We start from the raw sequence: 20,916 nt of genomic DNA, 5'->3' as shown, positions 1-20,916 counted from the left end.
CTATGCCCAGGTCCTGACTCTGGTCATTAAACCAAGGTTACACCTGACCCAGATACAGCAGCAGCCACGTGGTAGATGCCACTAACTCTTTTAAACAGCAAAGGGGGTGGGTTCAAGGATGTTACAGAGACCACTGAATATCTGGGAGTGCGACAGATCAGTCCTAGGGCTACACAAATCCTAATGCCACCCAGGAGTTTCTGCTAAGACTTCCACCGCTAGTCACATCAGAATTGATTTTACAGGTTGCCTCAAAATTCTCTCCACTCTTTCAGATAAAATTCCGATGCGAATACCACAACATTTACAGATAAAATATGCTACATAACCACACAGAGGAGGAGAATGAGGGGGAAAGGATCAGGCCTGGGTGAACAGTCGTTGGGGGTAGAGAGATGGTTCAGGATTCCTCACACTCTTTTCTCTTCCGTCTTTTCAAAATTCTCTAAATATAAAAATTTCTTGAAAATGTGGTGCACTCAATTGGCAAAGTGCAGGACACACACGCCTGCACACAGCTGCGAGGAAGGCTGGGAAAAGGGATTTCTGGCTTCTGGACTGGGGAAGCCAAATTCATAAGGTAGGACATTCCCAAAATGTAGAGAAGATGTTGAAAAGACTCTGGACATCTGGACAGAAAGCATGAGAGATGTCCACACCACCAAAGGAACCAATCCATAGGGCCTGCCTTACCCTTCCCAGGTAAGATGATAGTTTGATTCTTCAGTCGAAAGAAAATGGAAAACCACAGTGAGATACCACTGCACATCTATTAGAATGGCAAACAGAAAGTTCTGACAATATCTAGAGCCGCCCAAGATGCATAGCAATGGGAACCCTCCTACACGTTGCTGGTGGGAATGCAAAATAGGTCAGCCATGTTAGGAAAAGTGGCAGCTTCTTATAAAGTTAAACATACGCTTATCATATGACCCAACAATCCTGGTCCTAAATATTTACCCAAGAGAAGTAAAAACTTAAGTTCACACAAACACAAGAAATGCCATATAAATAGTGGCTTTACTTATAATTGCCCCAAACTAAAAACAAGCCACATTTTCTTCAAAAGACGGTACATCCACACAATGGAATACTACTCAGCAAGAAAAAGGAATGAACTACTGATAAACCCCCAAGAGCACAAACAAATCTGAAATACACCATGCTAAGGGAAAGATGCCAGACTCCAAAGTCTATATACACAAGTCTATTCATAGAACATTCTGGAAAAGAATGGAGGGACAGAAACTGGATCAGTGCCTGCCAGGGGCTGGAAGTGGGGGCAGTGACCACAAAGAGGAATGAGAGAAATGGGGGGGAGGAGGGCAATAGGATTCTTTATTTTTTCTTATGGTGATGATTTCGTAGTTGTATGCATTTGCCAAAGTTCATAGAGCAATATGCTAAAAAAGGGTATATTTTACTCTATGTAAATTTTACATGAATAAAAAATTGTTTTAAAGAGATGAAAATTAGGGGCACCTGGGTGGCTCAGTCGGTTAAGCATCCAACTTCGGCTCAGGGCATGCTCTCACGGTTGGTGGGTTCGAGCCCCGAGTCCAGCTCTGTGCTGACAGCTCAGAGCCTGGAGCCTGCTTCGGATTCTGTATCTCCTTCTCTCTGACCCTCCCCTGCTCACACTGCCTCTCTCTCTCTCTCAGAAATAAATTAAAAAACATTAAAAAAAATTTTAAAGAGATGAAAATTGGAAGCACCAAAGAAACTGGTAAAGAGGCTTCATGATGTCTTTATTTTCTACCAGTTTCAGTGTTGACAGCTAAACAGGTGTTTCCCGCTTTGGCTTCTGGGAAAGTGGTAGCAAGGGCTCACTTGCAAGGCGAGTAAAATGTGATGCCAGCAACCAACAGATGTTGTTCTCTCCCTTCTTTTATTAAAATGTAACTTGTAGTTGCACATCTGGTCCCCTAGCCAAGACTAGGTTTCTCAGCCTGTTTGGAGCCAGGTGAGGCCTTGGACCTGTCTTCTGGCCGATGTAATATGGGAAGAAACAACTTCCAGGTTGTTTCCCTAAAGGCAAAAGTGTGTCCTCCCTTTTTCTATTTTCCCTCTTGGCAGGAATGCGGCCCTGATGCTGGAAGTGAACAGACGTCTTAGGCCACAACAGCTGACTTTATATTTGTGAAAGGAAGGCCTTTAAAATATAATTAAAGCAATGCTCCATAGATTTATCAATTGCGGCTCATCCACATAGTAAATTCAGTCATTATACATGAATTAGAATTCTAGAAGGTGGGGCACCTGGGTGACTCAGTCTGGCAAGCAGCTCAGGTCATATCTCACAGCTAGTGAGTTCAAGTCCCACGTTGGGTTCTCTGCTTTCAGTGTGAAGCCAGCTTGGGGTCCTCTGTATCCCTCTCTCTCTGTCCCTCCCCTGCTTGCTCTCTCTCTCTCTCAAAATAAATAAAACATTTTAAAAATTCTACAAGCTGATTTGAAGGGACTTTATGTGAGAAAAGCAAGGTAGAAAGAAGTGAATATAATATGATGCCAAACAGTGACCAAAAGAACCCCTTGTGAATATGTGTATATATTTGCACATTGAGAGGTGATGGAAAACCATGAAAGGAGACACCTCGGCTGCCACCATTGGTAATGGTGACCTGGGTCAGGATAAGAGATTGGGGAGAGTAAGAGCAAAACAGGGTTGTAAGTGAAAGAAACAGATAATAACAATAATATGTATAACGAGATGCTGTTTATATCAAGTTATATAGGTAAAATTGTGTATATCTGCACAGGAAAAACTGAATGACATTCAAGAAAATGCCAGCAGTGGTATCCCTGGGTGGTGAGGGTTAGGTTACTTATGTTTTCATTATTTTTAAAATTTGTTTATTCTTTTAATGTTTATTTTTGAGAAAGAGAGAAACAGTGCGGCAGAGGGAGGGCCAGAGAGAGAGGGAGACACAGAATCCAAAGCAGGCTCCAGGCTCTGAGCTGTCAGCACAGAGCCCGAAGCGGGGCTTAAAATTTAAGGTGCCCCTTAAATTTGTTTTTTTACAGAGAGTATTTTTAACAAAATTTAAAATGTTTTTTAAATTTTTTTAATGTTTAAATTTTCAGAAAACACAACAAATAAATACAGGCAGTTTTGTGGAGGAAAAAAAAAATACAGCACTCCTGCTGCCAATAACGGTGTTCGAAGAAATCGGAAGCCACCCTCCACTGAAGAACAAATAAAAATGCAGGATGAGGGGTGCCTGGGTGGTTCAGTCGGTTGAGTATCCGGCTCTTCATTTCAGCTCAGGTCATGATCTCACAGTTCGTGAGTTCGAGCCCTGTGTTGAACTCTATGCTGATGGCATGGAGCCTGCTTCTGGTTCTCTGTCTTTCTCTCTGCCCCTCCCTGACTCATTCTCTCTCTCTCTCTCTCTCTCTCTCTCAAACTAAAAATGCAGTTTGAATGAGAAACAATGAAATCTGGCCGTGTGTAGCAACATGGNAATTTGACAATAAACTATTTGTAAAAAATAATAATAATAAAATAAAATAAAAATGCAGTTTGAAATATATAGGAAAAGTTGCTAAAAGTAGCAAAGCACTAGTAAGAGGGTAAGGAAATACCATCCAATATCCAAAATAAAATAAGAGGGGAACTCAGAACTCAACTGCCTTCAGAACAAATGCCTTCACTACGTTCTGAAGACATGGTCCAATCCAGCAGATGGTTTGGGACTAGAGAGGCAAAAAGTAGAGGCTCAGGTCCACCCAGACTGGAGAGTGTGAACATCAGCTCTTCATTTTCAGCTGGGATCTGAAGGTTGTCACACTCAAGGTAAGAGTGAGCCAGAAGTCGTGTAGCCTTCATGGGAACTAACAGCTTATCCTTGTACCCTCTAAGTCTGGTAAACCTAAGTCTTGTCCTGGATTAATGTCCCTTCTGGAGTAACATACAGTCATATTAGGTCTTCAGATTCTTCCTACAAATCTTTTTTTTTTTTTGGGCGGGGGGGAAGGGGGCGCCTGGGTAGCTCAGTCGGTTAAGCGTCCAACTTCCACTCAGGTCATGATCTCACAGTTTGTGAGTTTGTCGGGCTCTGTGCTGACAGCTTACAGCCTGGAGCCTGCTTGGATTCTGTGTCTCCCTCTCTCTCTGCCTCTTCCCCGCTTGTGCCCTTCTCTCTCTCTCAAAAATAAATAAAAACATTTTAAAAATTGTTAATATCCCTTTTCCTATAAATCTAAGAGATTATGAACAACAACTGGCAGAATCAACAAAAATGACAGCAAACACTTCAGATGTCTGACCTGCCCATTTTTGCCAAGAATTTGTATTATCTGGAAATAAGTAGCTATATTCCCTTTGACTGTTCATCTATGACCTGACCTCACAGTTATACCTCTGCTCTTTGCCCTGGACAGTAACCAAGGAAATGACCCTCACAGTACAAAGGGCAAAATAAATTAGACACCAAAGCTAAGACTTCATTTCTTAGGAGTGCCTGGGTGGCTCAGTCAGTTAAGTGTCTGACTCTTGATTTCGGCTCACAAACTCATGGTTTGTGAAATTGAGCCCCACATCAGGCTCTTTGCTTACAGCATGGAACCTGCTTGGGATTCTCTCTCTCCTTCTCTCTCTGCCCCTCCCCTGCTCTTACTTTCTCTCTCTCTCAAAATAAATACTTTTTTTTTTTTTTTAAGATTTCAAGGTGCTTGGGTAGCTCAGTCAGTTAAGCATCTGACTCTTGGTTTCTTTAACAAATAAAAATANCCTCCCCTGCTCACGCTGTCTCTCTCTCTCTCTCTCCTAGAAATAAATAAAACATTTAAAAAAAATTAAAAAAAAAATTTAAATGTTTATTTATTTTTGAGAGAGAGAGAAGGGCAGAGAGAGACAGAGGGACAAAGGATTGGAAGTGGAAGTGGGCTCTTCATGGATGGTTTCAGCGCTGAAAGCAGTGAGCCTAATATGGGGCTCGAACTCACTAAAGAGGAGACCTGAGCTGAAGTTGGACGCTCAACTGAGTGAGCCACCCAGGCACTCCTCAAAATAAAAATAAACTTAAAAGGGACGCCTGGGTGGCTCAGTTGGTTAAGCGTCCGACCTGAGCTCAGGTCATGATCTCATGGTTCATGGGTTCGAGCCCCGCGTCGGGCTCTGTGCTGACAGCTAGCTCAGAGCCTGGAGCCTATTTCGGATTCTGTGTCTCCTTCTCTCTCTGACCCTCCCCTGCTCATACTGTCTGTCTCTCTCTCTTAGAAAGAAATAAAACACTAAAAATTTTATTTAATTTAAAATTTTATTTCATTTCTTGGTTTACCTACACTACGAAAGAGCTGTGGAGTGAGTCTCTATTTCCCTTTTCTCCTTCTCACTGCCTGGAATGTGGATGTGGTGGGAGCCATCCTGGACCACGGAGGCCAGGGCACTCCCTTAGGGATGGTAAGGCCATGGGTGAGAGCAGCCTGGAAGCCTGGATCTCTGATGCCATGAAACCTTCATACCATCACCATGAAGCCCTGTACAGTTGTGCTTCATCTATTGGTGAGAGAGAAATAAAGCTCTACTTTGTTTAAGCCACTGTTATATTGAGTTCTGTTACAGGGTTCATATCCAACCTAACCTATATCCTATCTAAGTGCTCATTACACATGAGCCATTTCTCATGTTACTAAAATCCCCTTAGAAATATCAGTCTAGGGGTGCCTGGGTGGCACTCAGTCCATTAAGCCTCCGACTCTTGATTTTGGCTTAGGTCATGATCTCCGTGGAGCCTGCTTAGAATTCTGTCTCTCCTTCTCTCTCTGCCCCTCCTTCCACCTCAAAATAAATAAATAACCATTAAAAAATATCAGTCTTAATGGGTTTGTAATATTATATATTCTGAAGTTACTGAATTTTTATTCACTTGTACATGTATTCATTTATTTAACATGTATTTGCCCAGGCCCCAGGGTGGATGATAGGTGTGTGAGAATGAACAAAACTGATCTCACAGAGCTTGCCTCCTAGTGGAGGAAGAAAGGCATTAAACAAGAAAACTAATAAATATGACATTTCTATTTTCAGAGATAGCATGTTCCAAAGTGTGTGGGAGAGACTGGCTAATTTGTCACTAAAACTGCTTCCCTCTGTTTCTTTGCATACATCTGGACCACAGTTCCCATTGTCCCTTGCACTCAGGTATGTGAGGCAATAGCATGTGAGCAGATGTGTTGTGCTGGCACTCCAGGTGTGACCCTAAAAACCTCCCACTTGTGCTCATTACCTCTTTCAGCGCCCACTGATAGAGAGGACCGGGGGCAGGGGCTGGCCGACTAAAGGAGCCCAGAGCTGCCAGCTAGGAGGAGCTCGAGTCCCAGGGGCGACTCAGGGGCAGAGGCCCCCTACTGATTGCATTTACACTATTGTGTGAAGGAAAGATAGATTGTATTAAGCCACTGAAATTTGGGGTTCTTTGGCTAACAAGAGCTTGTGGGGTGCCTGGGTGGCTCAGTGAGTTAAGCGTCCAACTTTTGATATCATGTTATGATCTCACACTTTGCAGGACGGAGCCCCACGTCAAGGCTCCATGTTGACCGCGCGGAGCCTGCTTCAGATTCTCTCTTCCTCTCTCTCAGCCTCTCTCTTTCTCTCTCTCAAAATAAATAAACTATAAAAAGTTAAAAAAAAAAAAAACAATAGCTAGTAATTTGCCTTACCTAATATATTCCATGAAGCAAAGACTCTGGAAGACTGCATAAACTGGCTCCAATTTTTCAACCGTCTCTGTCTCCCTGCCTTTCGCCATCTGGCTTCCAGGCAACTTCCATCAAAGGGTGGAGTCTATTTCTCTGCCTTTGAATCTGAGTAGGTGTTGGGAACTGATGTGATCAACGGAATGAGGAAGAAGGAATGGCAGGACAGTTGCCAGCAATAGCTAACTGATACAAGCTGCCTGACCAAATAAATTCAGGGCATAAAGTGCCTAGGAGGTTCCCCCCACCTTCCCCATATAGTTATCATGGACTTCAGCATGCTGATCAAAATTCCTCTAAAAAAGCAGCTCATCTAACTTTATCCAAGCCAACATTTCTCACATTCCTTTTCTCAAGGAGCCCCTTTAGCTTCAAATGACATCCCATGGATCTTTGTCAAATGTTAGTAGGACATGGGATTATTTGGCATTTGTTTTTGGCTTTGGTCTGTTTATTCTGTTATTACTAGAAGATAGTGCCATGAAAATCCTTTAGTGAAATCTTTTCCCACTTGCTGGATTCTTTCAGAGCTTAAATTCCTAGACATATAAATAGTGAATTAACAGATACACACATTTTTAGGCTTTGGACTCAGGCTGCCCAATCCTTCTCCAGAAGGGCCATTCCCATCCCAACCATGGTGAGTGAAATCTCCCATTTACCTGAACTCTCCTCAGCTGTAGGGAATCACATTTCAAACATCTTTGCTGATGTGACTGGCAAATGGATGTGTTTCAGTATTTCAAGTGGCAGAATATTTGAATATTATTGGGAATAAACTTGGCTTTCACCTTTTTTTTTTGGCTATTCATATTTCTCCTGTGAATTGTCTTTTCCTCTTATTTGCCCACCTTTCTTTTGGGTATTGGCCTTTCATGTTAATTCCACATTGATATATTAATATCTTCATTACAATATGTTAACCATTTGTCAATTGTTCCTGTTAGAAGTATTTTTCTCCGATATATGTATAATCTCGACTTTAGTCATGCCCTTTTTGGACACGTGGAATGTAACTCTTTAAACAGTCAAACCTATCAGTCTTTTCCTTGGCGATCTGTTCTCACATTTTGAAGTTCAGGTAGTCCTTCCCAGCCCAGAGGTTATTAAATATTTATTTCATCTTCAAGACTTTTATTGTGTGATTTTCTTCCCATATTTTACTCTAGTCCATCTGGAATTTATTTTCATTTGTCATGTAAGATGAGGTTCCAAATTGATATTCTCCTCCAAATGCCTGAAATATAAATCCAATTGGTATGACATTATGTTCTGTTCTATAATACATTCTTGCTTTCTTTATTCTGTCTTTGGCCAGTCATTTTGGTGCAATACCCAGGATGACTACTAGTTCATGGAAATCACATTTTAAGTTACGTGAAGTCTGTGATTTCATTTGCTTTATCACCAGTATATCTACAGGACCTAGAACAGAACCTGGCACATGGCAGTGAGTATCTCAGTGAATATCTGGTGAAAGAATAAATGAGGGAATGAATGAATGAAAGAATGAGCAAATGAATGAATGCATCCAATATGCCAGCCCTAGCCTGGGCAGTGAATTTATTTATGTTGGGAATCACATCCTGCCCCTTTCCTCTGTGAGGCCCACAGTTCACTCAGCCTATATCAGGTAGCTTTGCTGTATAACAAATTGACCAAAACTAGTGGCTTAAAACAGCAACTATGTTATTATTTGCTGACGGTCCTGTGCTTCAAGAATTTGAATAGGACCCAACTGAGATGGTTTGTCTCTGCTCCACATGATGTCAGCTGAGGTTAGAGCATCCAAGAAGGCTTCTTTACTCACATTTCTGGTGTTTCAAGAAAAGCTCGAATCACCGAGGGACAGCTAGAACAGAGGTCACAGATTCGGGACTATCAGTTCTCACTATCTGGCTTCCTCAGTTCTTCATGTGACTTTTCCATATAATCTCTCTATGTGGCCTTTCCATGCAGTCTCCTGAACAGGGAGCTCAGCATTCCTGAGTGCACAAAAGCAAAAGCTGCCAAGCTTAAGACTTAGGCCAGAACTGGCAGAGGGCGACTTCTGTTACATTCTGTTGGTTAAAACAAGTCACATGTCCAAGGCAGATGCAAGGGAGAGGACTATGTAAGAGTGTGAATAGTGAGGTATAGTCCTTTGGGAATCTCAGTTTAACTGACATTCACAATCCATTAATTGGCTCCTTATTGACCCTTCACAAGGGCCAGGCAAGAAACAGATGCAGTGGTGGGCCACACAGACACACTCTCCTAAAGTGTAGTGAATGTATGGGCCCAGGCCATTACTGGGCCCTGAGGCAGGTGCCTCTCCCAACCTGAGAGAGTACCCACCCAGGAAGGCTTCCAATAAAGGTAACTACAAGCCTGTGTCTTAAGAGTGAGTATAACACAGTCAGTGGAAGAGCATATACAAGGGTACATAGGTAAGAAACCACTTGGTGATGAGGCTGGACTCAAATCAGGGTCTGTATAATAGAGGGTGATGGAGGCCTTGAATGCCGCAGTAAGAAATCTGGCATTGAAGAATACAGATTTCCGGGGAACCTGGGTGGCTCAGTCGGTTAAGTGCCCAACTTCAGCTCAGGTCATATCTCATGGTTCGTGAGTTTGAACCCCCACATCGGACTCTGTACTGACAGCTCAGAGCCTGGAGCCTGCTTCAGATTTTGTGTCTCCCTCTCTCTGTTCGTCCCTTACTTGTGTTCTCTCTCTCTCAAAAATAAATAAACATTGGGGCACCTGGGTGGCTCAGTTGGTTGGGCATCCGACTTCGGCTCACGTCATGATCTCACAGTCTGTGGATTCGAGCCCTACATTGGGCTCTGTGCTGACAGCTCAGAGCCTGGAGCCTGCTTCAGATTCTGTGTCTCCCTCTCTCTTTGCCCCTCCCCTGCTCGCTCTCTGTCTCTCAAAATAAAATAAAGACATAAAAAAATTTTTAAATAATAAATAAACATTAAAAAATGTAAAAAAAGAATACTGATTCCCAACCAGCAGCTGGGTAACCAAATTATCTGAATGCAGATATTTTGAGGTATCTAAGCAACATCTGGGAGAATGTCCACCTTGTAGCCATTCTGTACATGAAGAAAAAGTCTAGGCTGCAAACAGGGCTGGAAATCATACTCATGTAGATGGTCATCAAAGCCACCAGAATGTAATGGAGCAATTCACCTAAGGAGAATGTCTAGGGTCAGGAAAAAAAATAGATGCATATCAGTGCCTCAAAGAACATTCTTTGTGGTGAGATGTGGCCACTGATTCCTCACATCAAGAGGTGGGATCTATTTTGTCTCATCTTAAATCGGGGTGGGTTTGTGGCTACTTCAACCAATAGACAGCAGCAGAAGTAATGCTGTGTGACTTCAGAAGCTGAATCAGAAAATGCTAAGCAGTGGGGCGCCTGGGTGGCTTGGTCAGTTAAGCGTCCGACTTTCGCTTGGGTCATGATCTCGCAGTTCGTGGGTTCGAGCCCCGCGTCGGGCTCTGTGCTGACAGCTAGCTCAGAGCCTGGAGCCTGTTGCAGTCTGTGACTCCCTCTCTCTGGCCCTCCGCTGCTCACGCTGTCTCTCTCTCTCTCTCTCCTAGAAGTAAATAAAAAACATTAAAATATATATATATAAAAATGCTAAGCAGTTTCTTCCTGGATATTTTGGGACACCTACTCTGGGAGAAGCCAGCCACTATGTAAGATTGCAGTGCTGGAGTGACCATGTATATTTGCTCTGGTCAACAGCCCATGACCTCTCATCTGACAGTCAGCAGCATTGCCAGTTATGCGAGCGAGCCACCTTAGACACCAGGCCCGTTGAGTTTTCAAATGACTCCAGCCCACTCACCATCTGAGTTCAAGCATATGATGGACACTAAGTAAGAACAGCCCCACTGAGCCCTTCTTGAATAACCGATCTGTAAAATCAGAGGAAAAAGAAAGTGGTTGACTTAATTTTTGGATAGTTTGTTACACGGCAAAAGATAACTGAAACACTGGGGTTGCGAATTCTACCCTAACCCTAAACCTACATCAGCGAGACATGTAATGTAAGTCAGTGAAGTGCGGCCACCACAGCATGGTGGGGACCCGGGTTTGCCCAGGATCCCACGCTGTGCTGCTCTCGGCTGTATTTGCCCCTGGATCTGTTCCTCATCCTCCCCTTTCTGCTTGCATCCCAGGTCACAGTTTCCAGTCTCCCCCTTTTTCTGGATTTTCCTGGGGTTCCGCCACCGGGAAGCAGTGGCAGGAGCCCAGAGAGTGAGAACCACAGGCCAAGGCAATTCTTCCCTCTGCCTGTGGTTGTGCCTCCCCACAGCTACAGCCAGCTAGCCATTCCTTTTGGGCCCCCAGCTTCTATGAGGTGACTTCGGCTCTGGGCTCTGGCGATGCCACCTCCTCCCTTTGTTCCTCCAGCCTGGAGTGACAGTGGCTTCCCACTGCTGCTAATTTCTGATTGCTTCACTGGCTCCTGCTTGGCCCCTCAGCTCCTCCATCTGGTGCATAACCACCTCCATGTGTTAAGGTCTCTCTGGTTTAATATCTGTATCTCCATCAGGCCCTCAGAGGTTTAGCAGCTCCAGCCTTCTGTGCCCAAGCAGGAAAAATGGCCTCCAGGGGCACCTGGGTAGCTTAGTCAGCTAAGCGTCCAACTCTTGATTTCAGCTCAGGTCATGATCTCACAGTTCATGAGATGGAGGCCCACGTGAGGCTCTGTGCTGACAGCACAGAACCTGCCTGGGATTCCCTCTCTCCCTCTCTCTCTGCCCCTCCCTCTCCCTCTGCTCCCCCTCAAAACAAACAAACATTAAAAAAAAGAACAAGATAAAGAAACATGGGCTCCGTGTTGTCGGATATCCCAACATGGCAGAAGCCAGAAATCAGAGTGTTCCGATTTTTCAAACACACTGGATGCCGATGGTCCTCTGACTTCAGAGTATGTAGAGGCCACAAGAGAGACTGAGGAGGAGCACTTACTAGGTCAGTGAACAGACCTGTCTTGAGCACCTCCTGTGTGCAGGTAGGAGCTGGGGACAAAGTGGTAAGCAAGAGAGGCGAATCCCTGCCCCTGTATGCTTATGTTATATAGTAGAGGAGACAGACAAACAAATGAAGAAGAGGAAGAACAGTGTGTGTGACATGCCATGCAGAGGAGAGGGAGGGGATAGATGTGAATGTGGGTGTGGGAGAGTCAGGCTTTAGCTGGAGTGACTCAACGGCAGCATTGAGACGAGGCATCTGAACTGAGAGACCGGAAGAACAAGAGGGCTAGCCCTCCACTACAAAGACCTGGGAGAACTCTGTTCCCAGAAGAGGGGGTGGCCGTCACAAAGGCCCCAAAAGAGCTGGGAGTGTGTGAGGAATAGCGAGATGAGGTGATCGGGGCAGAAAGAGTGAAAGGGAGGCTGGAGGACAATGCAAGGTTGAGGAGGCTGCAGGGGTCACATGATGGAGGGCTGTAGTGGCCACAGGAAGGAGCTTGGAGTTTACTGTAAGTGCAACTGAGAAGCAATGGCTTCCAATGGGAAGGTTTTACGCAGGGAAGTAATACGGTCTGATTAATGTATTGAAAGACACCCCTGCCCCTCCCCTCAAGCTGTGGTAAGAGGACTACAAGTAGGATACAAGATTAGAGGCAGATTTGTAAGCAATTGTGGTGGTCCGTTTGGTGCTGAATGGGCCTCAGGCCAGGGTGTTAACAGTGGAAGGGTGAGAAGTGAGTGGGTTTGGGAGAGTACTATGTCACAGAAGCCAGAAGGGGAGTCTTCAGACAGGATGGGTCTGGAGGACTTGTTAAAATGCATACAGCTGGGTCCTATCCACAGGGATTCCAGTTCAGTGGGTCTAGACAGCAGAGAATTTGCAGTTGTAACAAGTTATCACGTGCTGCTGCTGACCCAAAGATCACATTTTGAAAACCACTAGGTCTAAAATAATGTTCTTTAACAGGAATATAATGTAAGCCACGTGTGTTAAAGATCTCTAGTAGCCACATTTCAAAAGAAAAGTGAAAGTATTTTAATAAAATATTTCAGTCATATATTTTATTATTAATATATCCCAAATACTATCGTGTCAACACATTATCAATATTTTCAAATTCTTGAGACATTTACATTTTTTTCTTTTTTCTTTCTTTGTTTTTCTTTCTTTCTTTTTTTTTTTTTGGTAGTAAATCTTTGAAATCCCAATGTGTATTTTCTACTTATAGCGCATCTCCATTAGGACTAGTTAAGCCCTCAAAAGCCACTGTGTGGCTAGTGCCTGGTGTGCTGGACAGCACAGGATAGGCCTGTTATTGCAGGATCTTTGAGTTAAGGATAGAAAGTGCCTCTTGAGTTTAGCAACAGGGAAGAGCTTTAGCAATACAAAATTATCTGGAGTTTTTTGTGAAACAGAGGGAAAGAGATGAAGGGGAGAGCATGTAGACACTTCCCTCTTGAAGTCTCGCTGTGTTTTTATAATGGATGCATGAGGCTGACAACTCTCAAACCCAACATTAGATATTAACATCACACACAAAGAAACATCTAGACACTATTACGTGACTCCTGACTGAAGAATTCAACATCACCCATGAAGTATACTTACCCCCAAATTAAACCTGAACCTGGGGGCACCTGGGTGGCTCAGTCAGTTAAGCATCCAACTTCGGCTCAGGTTATGATCTCACAGCTCCTGAGTTCAAGCTCTGTGCCCTGGGGTCTGTGCTAACAGCTCAGAGCCTGGACCTGCTTGGAATCCTGTGTCTCCCTCTCTCTCTGCCCCTCCCCTGCTTATGCTCTGTCTCTCTCTCTCAAAAACAAACATTTTTTAAAAATTAGAAAGAAAACAAAACAAAACACCTGAATCTGACGCAGCTCTACACCTACCAATTTGCAAGACCTGCAGGGGACAGAAGAACCCAATGAAGGACACAAAGCGCAACCAGCCAAATTAGCCTGTGAGACGTACCAAGAAAATGCAACACATAGACCCTGTTTGGATTCTGATTTGAACCAGTCAACAGTTAGGATATTTCTAAGACAGGGGCACCTGGGTGGCTCAGTCGGTTGAGTGTCCAACTTCGGCTCAGGTCAAGATCTTGCCGTTCGTGGATTCGAGCCCCGCGTCCGGCTCTGTGCTGACAGCTCAGAGCCTGGAGCCTGCTTCAGATTCTGTATCTCCCTCTCTCTCTGCCCCTCTCCTGCTCACGCTGCTCTCTCTCAGAAGATAAATAAAAAACATTAAAAAAAAAAGAAATATTTGTTTAAAAAAGATATTTATAAGACAATCAGGGAAATTTGGAGACAGGTTGGATACTGAATAAAATTAAGGAATTATTTGGTTTTAGGTGTGATAAAGGTTTTTTTTCTTTTCTGAAAGAACGTCGTATTTTAGAGATACATATAAAAGTTATTTGTGGATGAAATATGCTATCTGGGATTTGCTTTAAACTAATTCTGCAGGGAGGGAGGCAGAAAAAATAAAACAGGATTGGCCATATGTTGATAATTGTTGAGAAAGGTGATGGGTCCCTGGAGGATCGTTACATCTTTCTTTTTGTGTGGATGGTTGAATATTACCATAATAGGGTGGGGGTTTTGTTGTTTATTTTGCTTGTGTGTTTTTATGGGGGAAGTGGGGGTAACTCCGAAGGAAAAGAGAGAAAAGAAGGGGAGGGGATTTTTTTCTTTTAAGACTGAGGCGCCATGAACAGTCTTGACAGGTGACAAGAGTTTGAAGATTCAGGAGAGCCGCAGGCGGCTGAGCTGGCTCCAGGGCACACACCGTGGTGAGGGTCTGGTCTCGCCGCTCCTTGAGGGACTGCACAGCACCCCCACACCCCCACGCCATTGCTTTAAAGAGGCGCCGACTCCCGGGACTGAACAGCTGCTGCCCCTACCCACCCGCTAAGGTCCATCTGGCTAGACCAACCGCCCGCGCCTGCGCACCATTTCCTTCCCGGGGCGCGGGGCTCAGTTCCGCCACCCCACAATTCCCCGCGCCGCTCTGGAGGCGCACCCTCACGGCGGATGAGGTCTCAGCCTCCAAATTTGAGCAAGGTGAGGCAGAGGGTGTCGCGTGGCCTTCTGGGAAATGCAGTTTGGTTCCTAGGCTGGAACCACTGCCTAACCCACCCACGAGACTACGTGCCCCACAGTGCACCGCACGGGCAGCGGCTGAGCGGTGTGTTGCTGCCCCCAAGTGGCGGCTGAGCGGTTGTGTCCCGACCTGGCAATAGTGCTGAGAACAGCAGTAGCGGGGACCGGACTTGGGAATGCTGAGGGTTGCCCTGGGAACCTCCGGGCTGCCCATCCAGAGGGTGAAGCCTCCAGACCTGGGCCAAGGAAGAATGGTGGTGGTGAAGACGTTGGAGGCAGGGCCCACTATGAAGATTAAATGAAATCAGGACAGTAACTTCGCTCTGTATTATCGTTATCATTATTACAGCTAGTACTTAAAGAGTAAACACATCGAAGCGAGGCACTGCTTCCAGCGTCTTACATGAATTATATTATTTCATCCTCCCAACAGCCATACGAGGTGCTATCAGCCAGCCCACCTCTACAAGAATGAAATTGAGGCCCAAAGGAGGGAATAATTTGCCCATAGTCAATTCAGCTGGTCTGTAACATAGCTGGCATTTGAACCTAGCTGTCAGGCTTCAGATCAGTGCTTTTCTTCACCAAGACTGTAACACCCTCTGATTGCTCTGTTAAATTATCCCAAGATTGTAATTAGCACATGAATCAACTCAAAATGGCCATTAGCATGTGGATCCCTATGAGTTGGTGATTACCGGGTGGTGTTCCTGCCCAAGTTTGTGATTTAGCCGCGTTCCAGGACGGAGTTTACAATCAGCATAGATTTACGGTTAGCACATGAATCAGCACAGGTTTGTGTTCAAAGAGATGAGATTTCTGATTAGCACTTGAATCAACAGTAGTTTGTGTTAGGAGCTGGAATCGTTAAGTTAATGATTAGCAAACAGATCTGCGCACACAGGGATTATTTTCAAACAAACGTGCCCCCCTTCTGGTCTGGATGACCTCCTCTTTAAATGTTGCCCTCATTCCCTCACTGAACCTCCACCCCCAATCCCACCATTAGGCACAGGCAGGCCGACTTGGTGATTTCCTGGTCCCTCCTCCTCCCCTATCTTGTTCATAATAGAATATCACAGCGACAACCACAGGTCCAGAAATTACCTGGTCTCTTTCTGCCTTATGAGAAGACAAACTTCCGAAGCCTGGACTGTGCCTGATTCACAGGTGTGTTCGCAGCATCAGGCCTGGCACATAGTGAGGGCTCAAAAAGTGCTTGGGACAGAAAGTGTTGGATAATCATTATCATTTTTCTGCACCGACCAAATATTTATCAGATCAAGCCAGATTCACTTTGTCCTCAAAGGAGTTAAATTTGTGGTCACCCACCCCAAACGCAGGGGACCAGGGTAGGTGGATGAGTGGTCAGGGTGGGGCTGAGACATCTCCCTGGAGCAGGATTTGGTGTAGTGAATGGAAGGAGATGCCAAGCCTCTTCCTGCTTCCCACCCCTGAGTCTGTGGATCCGGTGGTGTTTGATGTTGGGTCCATTAGAATCCATACACTCTACATAACCGTGATGGCAGGAAGCTGCCCGACCTGGGAATATGTTCTCAGCCCTCCTTGCATCCGGGGTGGCTATGTGATTAGTTATCTCCAATAAAATATGGACAGAAGGGAGGTTTATAGATTGGGCCAAGATTTTTAAGAAGCTGGTGAAACTTCTTTACCCTGTCTCCTCCCATTTGCCAGGTGGAAGCAGATAATTCAGAGCCCCAGGAAATATGGAGGCACAAGATTAACAAGGCTGCTGTGTGAGTCACCAGATGGAGGACAGATGCCAACCAAGCAGGACACCTGTGGCAAGAAACCAACTATTGTATGAAGTCACTGAAATCAAGGGAGTTCTTTGTTCCGGTAGCTGACATTACACTCACTGATACTCTGACCTTTCCTCTCTGGGCCTCTGATATCAATAAACCTTGAGCACCCCCCTGTCATTCTGTGAAATGTCACTCTAATCCCTAATCGTGGTATTTGGGCTTTCACATAGCATTTTCATACAGTAGCCCAAAGTCTCTACGTTTACTAATTAAAACTTATCAGTGTATCCCAAAGAATGGAGATTCTTTGCCCAAATGTAAACTTGTCTCTGTGTTCTTATGGAAGGCTTCTTCCATGTTGACAGGTGAAAGTCATTAAAGCGGACCCTGAGCCTTGCGTTAGGTCTTCCACCAGAGCTAAACAGAAAGTCATACACGGGATCTTGTGGTTGCCCTGTAGAAGTCAGTGCTTGCCTGGAACCCATCAGTCTGATTTACAGTGGTGGTTAGTGTATATGTTTGGGAGGGTGGGGAGTATGTACTCATCTTCCTGCCCCTCTCTTTTGACCCATCCATATGGAAATGCACCTTCACATCTAATCTTTAAAGCGAGTTCCTAGTCTGGGGCAACCGGGTGGCTCAGTCAATTAAGCATTTGCTCTTGATTTCAGCTCAGGTCATGATCTCGCAGTTTGTGGGTTCAAGCCCCACATTGGGTTCTGTGCTGATGGTGCGGAGCCTACTTGGGATTCTCTCTCCCTCTCTCTCTGCCTTGTGCTCACACACATTCTCTCTCTCTCTCAAAATAAATAAATAAACCTTGAAAAAAATAAAGTGAATTCCTAGTGGAATTGGCCCACAGTACCAATTCATGTGCTGATTACAAAGCTGAGCTAATTCCAATGAACCCCACTGGCTAGGCTTGGGTTGGTGGGTACCAGTTGGGGATAAGGGGACACCAGCTCCTTCCATGATTACTCAAACAACCCCCAACTTGAAAGGGGCCTAAGTTTATTTATAAGGTGACTTTTTTGACAGACTTCATTGATTTGAATATCCATGCGCACATCATGTGTGTGTGCACATGTGTACACATGCATGTGCACTCCATATAGTTATTTGATAGGAGTTTCTGAATATATTTCCTGTGTATATGTGTGGGAATGTGGCTCACACATGCATGCAAGAGAGAATCTGTGCAGAATGTGTTTCTACACATATGATCATCTCTCATGTGTCTGAGTGTGAATCTGTGCATGTGTGTATCCTCTGTATTTGAACGTGAAGCCAGGTATTTATGTGTTCCGTGCGCCTGCTGTGTCTGTGTTCTGGTGAGCCTCTGAGTATGTGACGTGCATGTATGAATATGGATGTGTCCCCCGTGTGTATTTGTGTATATTCAGGCAGATTCTATGCGTGCATGTGAGCAGTCCTCTTCCCCCAAGGCCCTCTCAGCTCTCAGGCAGTTTAACCTCATTCTTCCTGCTGTGGCTGTTTCCACGGCTTTTGTCCCCTTCTCCAGATGTTGTAATTAAGTAAATGCGTCAATTCAGTGGAGCCCCTCAAACCACCATCCCACCAGGATCCCCTTGCAGGAGCTAATGACGGGTTACAGCACATGCAAACACATGCACAGTACTACCCGGGCACCGCAGGGACCCCCAGACTGTACATGCTATAGAATAAAGGCACACAAACAATACAGAGGTCCCTTTGCCCATCTACTCTGTTCATACTCATCCTTCAGGTCTCAGCATAAAGGTCCCCTCTCCAGGAAGCCTCCCTGACTGAGGCCCAGGGGGGCGGAGGCTCCTAAAGGGTTGGATTTTGCCTCTGGGGCCCCACACCCCTCTGCTTCCCCCTTCAGAGCCCTCACCACTCTGGCCTGTGCTTTGCCATCAAAACTTTTATTACTCGGCCCTGTGCTTCCCCTGTCGCACACCAGCCACTGTGTCCTGGGCCTCTGTCATGACAGTCTCAATCTGTCTAGCCCAAGCTTTTCCCCAGCCCAGCCCTGACCATGCTGGGCTGTCTGGAGATGTATCCTTTTTCCCTTTTGAAATTTGAGCTCAGTGAAAGCAAGATCTGACACTGCCTTGGTCACACTTCTGATGCAGTGTCATTTAGCACACAACCATGCCCAGAAATTTATAGTGAATGTTGAACCAGCATCTCCGCCTCTGCCCCTCTCTGCTCCCAAACCCCTCTTTATGTCTCTAAATGTTGGTTTCTCTGGCACACACTGAGAATGCTAAGTGCCCCCAATCCACCAGGTTTTGGCACAGCTGTGGTGGACAGTTCCATGCAGGTGGCTGATGTCCCTGGGTTAGCCCAGCTGTTCTCAGAGTGTGGTCCCTGAACCAGCAGCATTAGCATCACTTGGGAACTTGCTAGAAATGCAAATGTTTCACCCCACCCAGAAGTACCAGATCAGAAACTCTGGGACTGGGGCCTGGAGATCTATTGCTGAGTTCAAGATGATCCCAACACAACTGAAGTGTGAGGACCAACTGATTTAGTTTGGGCAGGGCATCCCTCTCTGCTTTTCTGTCTCAGATCTCAGATGACTCTCAGTACCGCCCTCTCCCACCAAAGATACAACCATTACCCAAAGGGGTAAGTACTGGTGGATAAATGAAGCAGGAAGAAAGAAACCTTGCAGGGGGTAATAAAAGAGGAGGAACCATAATTTTGATGTGTTCTACAAGATTCCTTAATGCTCCCCAGCTGAACTAAGAAGCCCCAGTTGCCCAGAGGGGTAACCTGCTCTTCACCGGCACCCTCTTATTAATTTTCTTCACCCTCTGCCTCGTTCTCCCCTGATCCCCTGCCCATTTCCCCTAAATCATCCAGTTCCACTGAATTGTAATTCCGGTGTGCTCTCGGATTGTCTCCCGGTATTTCCCTGTATCTCCCCCACCTCCACCACTTCTGTAGTCTGAGACTTCTGCATCCTCTTTTGGAGTGTCTGAGTAACCAATATCCACTATGCTGGCCGAGGAGCACTGATGAACTTTGCTAATGATCTGGAAAGGCAGGCCCTAGAGCTGAGTTAATTTTAGCTGCAGTTTTTCAATACACATGAGTGGAAGGAGCCAAAAGTCTGTTCTGAAACCTTCAGCAGAGCTAGGGATGCCAGGGCGGATATGCATCCATGTTCCTGCCCCCAACAAGGTTGCTTTACTCCTCTACTCAGAAGAGGGGTCCCCAGGGGTGGTTTTTGACCATTCAGTTTCCCCCGGGGTGAGGGCCATGACCAAAGGCCAAGACTGTGTTCCCTTCAGACACAAAGATCCCTGATCCCAAAGATCAGGTCCTCCATGTTGCTATCACCAAGTTCCCCGGGCAGCCATGTAGACCTCCACCCACATCCATCTTCCTGCAATACCATGTGCCAGGAGACACATGGAACCCCCACCCTCCCCTCCACTATCTTCTCCCAATAGTCTGGACAGGCAGCCCCCACACCTGGTGAGTCATGTGTTTGCACATTTCTAGCAGAATCGTCTGTGGGGCAGTGGGCCTGAGTCAGGGAAATGGGAAGGCAGTGGATACACTTTTCTGGGTCAACCTGTCCAGCTCCCCACCTCTGTCCCATTTCCTATCTTTTCTTTCCTTCATGGGATATCTGCCCAGTGTGTCTTGAGGTCTAAGCTGTAATTCCAGAGGGCACAGGGTATGGGAGCCAAGTTTTCCCCTTGCAGCCAGGGCAAGGAGGCTTGGGAAGGAGCAGTCTCCTCTCTGGCCTGAAAGATCAGGCTTGTTGCTGGATAGGGTCCAAGTAAGGAAACCCCACCCAGGAAAGGACATCCCAGGGAGGTGGAGCTGAGACAAAGGGGCAGGAGAGAGGCTTGGGGGCCTCAGGCCCCCAAGATGTAAGACCATATCCAGGGCTGTGGATAAGAAGTGGACACACACACACACATACACATANACCTACCCCCTCCACCCACCCACCTCTCTGTCTCTTTGACTTTTTCTAAGTCTCTGTCTTTGTCTCTGTCTTGTCCTTGCCTATTTCTCTCTAGGTCTCTCACTGTCTCTCTGTATTTCCCTCTTCTTAAATATGTGTGTTTTCCATCTCTCTGCCTCTCTCATTCTACTCCTGTCTCTCAATCTAAGCCTGCCTATCTTTTTGTGTCTGTCTCTCTCGATCTGTGTGTCTCTTTGTCTCAGTCTCTGTCTCTCTCTCTGTCTCTCTGTATCCAAGGATTTTTTTTTCTTGCTCCCAAGCAACGTTAGAGCGACTCCATGGGAGGTGGGACTGGACACGCGCCTTTGAGCGAGGGGGCTGCCTACACCTTTAAGCGCGGGCACGCGCGGGGCCTGCGCCTTTAAGCGCGGGCGCGCGCGAGGCCCTAGGTTCCCG

At 45.7% G+C, this 20,916-nt stretch overlaps 1 long non-coding RNA gene across 1 annotated transcript; it reads left to right on the top strand.

Annotated features, from left to right (window-relative positions):
• The first annotated feature begins 14,687 nt into the window (after positions 1–14,687).
• LOC144239692 (uncharacterized) lies at positions 14,688–16,724 on the top strand. Its single transcript, XR_013337468.1, has 2 exons — positions 14,688–14,742; positions 16,477–16,724. It is a non-coding gene; the product is annotated as an uncharacterized LOC144239692 (long non-coding RNA).
• Positions 16,725–20,916: the final 4,192 nt, after the last annotated feature.

Source organism: Crocuta crocuta, unplaced genomic scaffold (genome assembly GCF_008692635.1).
Source record: "Crocuta crocuta isolate KB4526 unplaced genomic scaffold, BGI_CrCroc_1.0 scaffold267, whole genome shotgun sequence".
NCBI classification, from domain to species: domain Eukaryota; kingdom Metazoa; phylum Chordata; class Mammalia; order Carnivora; family Hyaenidae; genus Crocuta; species Crocuta crocuta.
This window is presented reverse-complemented; position numbering and strand designations above follow the sequence as displayed.